The sequence below is a fragment of the Carettochelys insculpta genome, unplaced genomic scaffold, assembly GCF_033958435.1.
Source record: "Carettochelys insculpta isolate YL-2023 unplaced genomic scaffold, ASM3395843v1 scaffold_0078, whole genome shotgun sequence".
Lineage (NCBI taxonomy): Eukaryota > Metazoa > Chordata > Testudines > Carettochelyidae > Carettochelys > Carettochelys insculpta.
Window position 1 is genome coordinate 27501 of NW_027439115.1, and position 8266 is coordinate 35766.

At 62.8% G+C, this 8266-nt stretch overlaps 1 non-coding gene across 1 annotated transcript; it reads right to left on the reverse strand.

Annotated features, from left to right (window-relative positions):
* Positions 1–2866: 2866 nt before the first annotated feature.
* LOC142006507 (5S ribosomal RNA) lies at positions 2867–2985 on the reverse strand. Its single transcript, XR_012643574.1, has one exon. It is a non-coding gene; the product is annotated as a 5S ribosomal RNA (ribosomal RNA).
* Positions 2986–8266: the final 5281 nt, after the last annotated feature.

Consider the following 8266-nt stretch of genomic DNA (forward strand, 5'->3'; position numbering starts at 1 on the left):
GATTCGCTCCCCGGGCACCAGGTCAACCTCCGCTGCTTTCAGCGGGGGTTGACCTGGTGGCCGATTCCCTCCCCGGGCACCAGGTCAACCTCCGCTGCTTTCAGCGGGGGTTGACCTGGTGGCCGATTCCCTCCCCGGGCACCAGGTCAACCTCCGCTGCTTTCAGCGGGGGTTGACCTGGTGGCCGATTCGCTCCCCGGGCACCAGGTCAACCTCCGCTGCTTTCAGCGGGGGTTGACCTGGTGGCCCATTCGCTCCCCGGGCACCAGGTCAACCTCCGTTGCTTTCAGCGGGGGTTGACCTGGTGGCCGATTCGCTCCCCGGGCACCAGGTCAACCTCCGGTGCTTTCAGCGGGGGTTGACCTGGTGGCCGATTCCCTCCCCGGGCACCAGGTCAACCTCCGGTGCTTTCAGCGGGGGTTGACCTGGTGGCCGATTCCCTTCCCGGGCACCAGGTCAACCTCCGGTGCTTTCAGCGGGGGTTGACCTGGTGGCCGATTCCCTCCCCGGGCACCAGGTCAACCTCCGGTGCTTTCAGCGGGGGTTGACCTGGTGGCCGATTCGCTCCCCGGGCACCAGGTCAACCTCCGCTGCTTTCAGCGGGGGTTGACCTGGTGGCCCATTCGCTCCCCGGGCACCAGGTCAACCGCACCCTTTTTCGGCCGCCTTCGCCTCCAAATTTTTCCCCCCGTTTCCTTGCCCACTCCTCGGTCACTTCATACGCCCTCCCCCTTACATCCACCGTACGCAACACCTCCACCGGGCTTAATAGTCCACAACCGGGACCCAGGGCCTTCCCCGCTCTCAACAACCTCCACCCACGGTCCCCCTCCACCGGGCTTAATAGTCCACAACCGGGTCCCAGGGCCTTCCCCGCTCTCAACAACCTCCACCCACGGTCCCCCTCCACCGGGCTTAATAGTCCACAACCGAGACCCAGGGCCTTCCCCGCTCTCAACAACCTCCACCCACGGTCCCCCTCCACCGGGCTTAATAGTCCACAACCGGGTCCCAGGGCCTTCCCCGCTCTCAACAACCTCCACCCACGGTCCCCCTCCACCGGGCTTAATAGTCCACAACCGGGACCCAGGGCCTTCCCCGCTCTCAACAACCTCCACCCACGGTCCCCCTCCACCGGGCTTAATAGTCCACAACCGGGTCCCAGGGCCTTCCCCGCTCTCAACAACCTCCACCCACGGTCCCCCTCCACCGGGCTTAATAGTCCACAACCGAGACCCAGGGCCTTCCCCGCTCTCAACAACCTCCACCCACGGTCCCCCTCCACCGGGCTTAATAGTCCACAACCGGGTCCCAGGGCCTTCCCCGCTCTCAACAACCTCCACCCACGGTCCCCCTCCACCGGGCTTAATAGTCCACAACCGGGACCCAGGGCCTTCCCCGCTCTCAACAACCTCCACCCACGGTCCCCCTCCACCGGGCTTAATAGTCCACAACCGGGACCCAGGGCCTTCCCCGCTCTCAACAACCTCCACCCACGGTCCCCCTCCACCGGGCTTAATAGTCCACAACCGGGTCCCAGGGCCTTCCCCGCTCTCAACAACCTCCACCCACGGTCCCCCTCCACCGGGCTTAATAGTCCACAACCGGGACCCAGGGCCTTCCCCGCTCTCAACAACCTCCACCCACGGTCCCCCTCCACCGGGCTTAATAGTCCACAACCGGGTCCCAGGGCCTTCCCCGCTCTCAACAACCTCCACCCACGGTCCCCCTCCACCGGGCTTAATAGTCCACAACCGAGACCCAGGGCCTTCCCCGCTCTCAACAACCTCCACCCACGGTCCCCCTCCACCGGGCTTAATAGTCCACAACCGGGTCCCAGGGCCTTCCCCGCTCTCAACAACCTCCACCCACGGTCCCCCTCCACCGGGCTTAATAGTCCACAACCGGGACCCAGGGCCTTCCCCGCTCTCAACAACCTCCACCCACGGTCCCCCTCCACCGGGCTTAATAGTCCACAACCGAGACCCAGGGCCTTCCCCGCTCTCAACAACCTCCACCCACGGTCCCCCTCCACCGGGCTTAATAGTCCACAACCGGGACCCAGGGCCTTCCCCGCTCTCAACAACCTCCCCCCACGGTCCCCCTCCACCGGGCTTAATAGTCCACAACCGAGACCCAGGGCCTTCCCCGCTCTCAACAACCTCCACCCACGGTCCCCCTCCACCGGGCTTAATAGTCCACAACCGGGACCCAGGGCCTTCCCCGCTCTCAACAACCTCCACCCACGGTCCCCCTCCACCGGGCTTAATAGTCCACAACCGAGACCCAGGGCCTTCCCCGCTCTCAACAACCTCCACCCACGGTCCCCCTCCACCGGGCTTAATAGTCCACAACCGGGACCCAGGGCCTTCCCCGCTCTCAACAACCTCCCCCCACGGTCCCCCTCCACCGGGCTTAATAGTCCACAACCGAGACCCAGGGCCTTCCCCGCTCTCAACAACCTCCACCCACGGTCCCCCAAGACGCACGTTCCAAGCCTTAACCCTCAGACCATCCACCCCCCGGGCGGGACCCCACACCCACCTGACCCCAACTCACTCCCACCAAAAACACCACCACCGCCACCGCCTCAACGGCCTGCCCCACCCAGCACTCCCACACACACACCTGCCCCACCAACGCTCCACACACGCTTTCTTCCCTCTCCCCGACCCGACCCAAGCCATCGCACCGCACCGGGTGAGGGCCTAAGCTTCCTCGCCCGCCCCCCCGCCCCCGACACGCAGGCAGGCAGAGGGAAAGGCCTCAGCGCCCCCCAGGACCGTCGCGCCGCCTTGGCCTCACGGCTTCCCTGCTCCCGCACGGCAGACACACGCCCCGCTCTACCCCCGCTGGGGCCAAAAGCTGCCTACGGCACCTGGGATTCCCAGGCGGTCACCCATCCAGGTACTAGCCAGGCCCGGGACGGTTTACCTTCCGAGATCGGACGAGATCGGGGGCATTCGGTCCGGTATGGCCGTAGGCCCCCGCCTCCCCGGGCTTTAGCGTCAGCAGCCTGGCCTCAGTCAGCCGGGCCCAAACAATTAACCCGGAGGCCGGGCCGAGGGAAAACTTCCTCCGAGCCGGCCCAAGGGGAAGGGAGGACGAGGACGCCGGGCCCGGGAGGTGACAGGACGTGCACGTCAGACCCGGGAAGCTGTGCGCCCCGAGGTTAACCCCCGGGCCGGGGCGGGGAGAGAAAAATGTTCTAAGTCCGGTAGGGACAGCAGGTCAACCCCGGTCCGAGGCGGGGAGAGAAATTTTCCAAGTCCGGCAGGGACAGCAGGTCAACCCCGGCCGCCGTAGCAGAGGTTGACCTGGTGTCCGATTCGCTCCCCGGGCACCAGGTCAACCTCGGGCGCTTTAGCGGAGGTTGACCTGGTGTCCGATTCGCTCCCCGGGCACCAGGTCAACCTCGGGCGCCTTAGCAGAGGTTGACCTGGTGTCCGATTCGCTCCCCGGGCACCAGGTAAACCGTGGCCGCTTTCAGCGGAGGTTGACCTGGTGGCCGATCCCCTCCTCGGGCTCCAAGTCCGGCAGGGACAGCAGGTGAACCCCGGCCGCTTTAGCAGAGGTTGACCTGGTGTCCGATTCGCTCCCCGGGCACCAGGTAAACCGTGGCCGCTTTCAGCGGAGGTTGACCTGGTGGCCGATCCCCTCCTCGGGCTCCAAGTCCGGCAGGGACAGCAGGTCAACCCCGGCCGCTTTAGCAGAGGTTGACCTGGTGTCCGATTCGCTCCCCGGGCACCAGGTAAACCGTGGCCGCTTTCAGCGGAGGTTGACCTGGTGGCCGATCCCCTCCTCGGGCTCCAAGTCCGGCAGGGACAACAGGTCAACCCCGGTTCCGGGCGGGGAGAGAAAAATTTTCTAAGTCCGGCAGGGACAGCAGGTCAACCCCGGCCGCCGTAGCAGAGGTTGACCTGGTGTCCGATTCGCTCCCCGGGCACCAGGTCAACCTCGGGCGCCTTAGCAGAGGTTGACCTGGTGTCCGATTCGCTCCCCGGGCACCAGGTAAACCGTGGCCGCTTTCAGCGGAGGTTGACCTGGTGGCCGATCCCCTCCTCGGGCTCCAAGTCCGGCAGGGACAGCAGGTGAACCCCGGCCGCTTTAGCAGAGGTTGACCTGGTGTCCGATTCGCTCCCCGGGCACCAGGTAAACCGTGGCCGCTTTCAGCGGAGGTTGACCTGGTGGCCGATCCCCTCCTCGGGCTCCAAGTCCGGCACGGACAGCAGGTCAACCCCGGCCGCTTTAGCAGAGGTTGACCTGGTGTCCGATTCGCTCCCCGGGCACCAGGTAAACCGTGGCCGCTTTCAGCGGAGGTTGACCTGGTGGCCGATCCCCTCCTCGGGCTCCAAGTCCGGCAGGGACAGCAGGTCAACCCCGGCCGCTTTAGCAGAGGTTGACCTGGTGTCCGATTCGCTCCCCGGGCACCAGGTAAACCGTGGCCGCTTTCAGCGGAGGTTGACCTGGTGGCCGATCCCCTCCTCGGGCTCCAAGTCCGGCAGGGACAACAGGTCAACCCCGGTTCCGGGCGGGGAGAGAAAAATTTTCTAAGTCCGGCAGGGACAGCAGGTCAACCCCGGCCGCCGTAGCAGAGGTTGACCTGGTGTCCGATTCGCTCCCCGGGCACCAGGTCAACCTCGGGCGCCTTAGCAGAGGTTGACCTGGTGTCCGATTCGCTCCCCGGGCACCAGGTAAACCGTGGCCGCTTTCAGCGGAGGTTGACCTGGTGGCCGATCCCCTCCTCGGGCTCCAAGTCCGGCAGGGACAGCAGGTGAACCCCGGCCGCTTTAGCAGAGGTTGACCTGGTGTCCGATTCGCTCCCCGGGCACCAGGTAAACCGTGGCCGCTTTCAGCGGAGGTTGACCTGGTGGCCGATCCCCTCCTCGGGCTCCAAGTCCGGCACGGACAGCAGGTCAACCCCGGCCGCTTTAGCAGAGGTTGACCTGGTGTCCGATTCGCTCCCCGGGCACCAGGTAAACCGTGGCCGCTTTCAGCGGAGGTTGACCTGGTGGCCGATCCCCTCCTCGGGCTCCAAGTCCGGCAGGGACAGCAGGTCAACCCCGGCCGCTTCAGCTGAGGTTGACCTGGTGTCCGATTCGCTCCCCGGGCACCAGGTAAACCGTGGCCGCTTTCAGCGGAGGTTGACCTGGTGGCCGATCCCCTCCTGGGGCTCCAAGTCCGGCAGGGACAACAGGTCAACCCCGGTCCCAGGCGGGAGAGAAAAATTTTCTAAGTCCGGCAGGGACAACAGGTCAACCCCGGTTCCGAGCGGGAGAGAAAAATTTTCTAAGTCCGGCAGGGACAACAGGTCAACCCCGGTCCCAGGCGGCAGAGAAAAATTTTCTAAGTCCGGCAGGGACAACAGGTCAACCCCGGTCCCAGGCGGGAGAGAAAAAATTTCTAAGTCCGGCAGGGACAACAGGTCAACCCCGGTCCCAGGCTGGAGAGAAAAATTTTCTAAGTCCGGCAGGGACAGCAGGTCAACCCCGGCCGCTTTAGCAGAGGTTGACCTGGTGTCCGATTCGCTCCCCGGGCACCAGGTCAACCTCTGGCGCTTTAGCAGAGGTTGACCTGGTGTCAGATTCGCTCCCCGGGCACCAGGTCAACCTCGGTCGCTTTAGCAGAGGTTGACCTGGTGTCCGATTCGCTCCCCGGGCACCAGGTAAACCGTGGCCGCTTTCAGCGGAGGTTGACCTGGTGGCCGATCCCCTCCTGGGGCTCCAAGTCCGGCAGGGACAGCAGGTCAACCCCGGTCCCAGGCGGGGAGAGAAAAAATTTCTAAGTCCGGCAGGGACAACAGGTCAACCCCGGTCCCAGGCTGGAGAGAAAAATTTTCCAAGTCCGGCAGGGACAGCAGGTCAACCCCGGCCGCTTCAGCTGAGGTTGACCTGGTGTCCGATTCGCTCCCCGGGCACCAGGTAAACCGTGGCCGCTTTCAGCGGAGGTTTACCTGGTGGCCGATCCCCTCCTCGGGCTCCAAGTCCGGCAGGGACAACAGGTCAACCCCGGTCCCAGGCGGGAGAGAAAAATTTTCTAAGTCCGGCAGGGACAACAGGTCAACCCCGGTTCCGAGCGGGAGAGAAAAATTTTCTAAGTCCGGCAGGGACAACAGGTCAACCCCGGTCCCAGGCGGCAGAGAAAAAATTTCTAAGTCCGGCAGGGACAACAGGTCAACCCCGGTACCGGGCGGGAGAGAAAAAATTTCTAAGTCCGGCAGGGACAACAGGTCAACCCCGGTCCCAGGCGGCAGAGAAAAAATTTCTAAGTCCGGCAGGGACAACAGGTCAACCCCGGTCCCGGGCGGGAGAGAAAAATTTTCTAAGTCCGGCAGGGACAACAGGTCAACCCCGGTCCCAGGCGGCAGAGAAAAAATTTCTAAGTCCGGCAGGGACAACAGGTCAACCCCGGTCCCAGGCGGGAGAGAAAAATTTTCTAAGTCCGGCAGGGACAACAGGTCAACCCCGGTCCCAGGCGGCAGAGAAAAAATTTCTAAGTCCGGCAGGGACAACAGGTCAACCCCGGTACCGGGCGGGAGAGAAAAAATTTCTAAGTCCGGCAGGGACAACAGGTCAACCCCGGTCCCAGGCTGGAGAGAAAAAATTTCTAAGTCCGGCAGGGACAACAGGTCAACCCCGGTCCCAGGCGGCAGAGAAAAAATTTCTAAGTCCGGCAGGGACAACAGGTCAACCCCGGTCCCAGGCGGCAGAGAAAAAATTTCTAAGTCCGGCAGGGACAACAGGTCAACCCCGGTCCCAGGCGGCAGAGAAAAAATTTCTAAGTCCGGCAGGGACAACAGGTCAACCCCGGTCCCAGGCGGGAGAGAAAAATTTTCTAAGTCCGGCAGGGACAGCAGGTCAACCCCGGTCCCAGGCGGGGAGAGAAAAAATTTCTAAGTCCGGCAGGGACAACAGGTCAACCCCGGTCCCAGGCTGGAGAGAAAAATTTTCCAAGTCCGGCAGGGACAGCAGGTCAACCCCGGCCGCTTCAGCTGAGGTTGACCTGGTGTCCGATTCGCTCCCCGGGCACCAGGTAAACCGTGGCCGCTTTCAGCGGAGGTTTACCTGGTGGCCGATCCCCTCCTCGGGCTCCAAGTCCGGCAGGGACAACAGGTCAACCCCGGTCCCAGGCGGGAGAGAAAAATTTTCTAAGTCCGGCAGGGACAACAGGTCAACCCCGGTTCCGAGCGGGAGAGAAAAATTTTCTAAGTCCGGCAGGGACAACAGGTCAACCCCGGTCCCAGGCGGCAGAGAAAAAATTTCTAAGTCCGGCAGGGACAACAGGTCAACCCCGGTACCGGGCGGGAGAGAAAAAATTTCTAAGTCCGGCAGGGACAACAGGTCAACCCCGGTCCCAGGCGGCAGAGAAAAAATTTCTAAGTCCGGCAGGGACAACAGGTCAACCCCGGTCCCGGGCGGGAGAGAAAAATTTTCTAAGTCCGGCAGGGACAACAGGTCAACCCCGGTCCCAGGCGGCAGAGAAAAAATTTCTAAGTCCGGCAGGGACAACAGGTCAACCCCGGTCCCAGGCGGGAGAGAAAAATTTTCTAAGTCCGGCAGGGACAACAGGTCAACCCCGGTCCCAGGCGGCAGAGAAAAAATTTCTAAGTCCGGCAGGGACAACAGGTCAACCCCGGTACCGGGCGGGAGAGAAAAAATTTCTAAGTCCGGCAGGGACAACAGGTCAACCCCGGTCCCAGGCTGGAGAGAAAAAATTTCTAAGTCCGGCAGGGACAACAGGTCAACCCCGGTCCCAGGCGGCAGAGAAAAAATTTCTAAGTCCGGCAGGGACAACAGGTCAACCCCGGTCCCAGGCGGCAGAGAAAAAATTTCTAAGTCCGGCAGGGACAACAGGTCAACCCCGGTCCCAGGCGGCAGAGAAAAAATTTCTAAGTCCGGCAGGGACAACAGGTCAACCCCGGTCCCAGGCGGGAGAGAAAAATTTTCTAAGTCCGGCAGGGACAACAGGTCAACCCCGGTCCCAGGCGGCAGAGAAAAATTTTCTAAGTCCGGCAGGGACAACAGGTCAACCCCGGTCCCAGGCGGCAGAGAAAAAATTTCTAAGTCCGGCAGGGACAACAGGTCAACCCCGGTCCCAGGCTGGAGAGAAAAAATTTCTAAGTCCGGCAGGGACAACAGGTCAACCCCGGTCCCAGGCGGGAGAGAAAAAATTTCTAAGTCCGGCAGGGACAACAGGTCAACCCCGGTCCCGGGCTGGAGAGAAAAATTTTCTAAGTCCGGCAGGGACAACAGGTCAACCCCGGTCC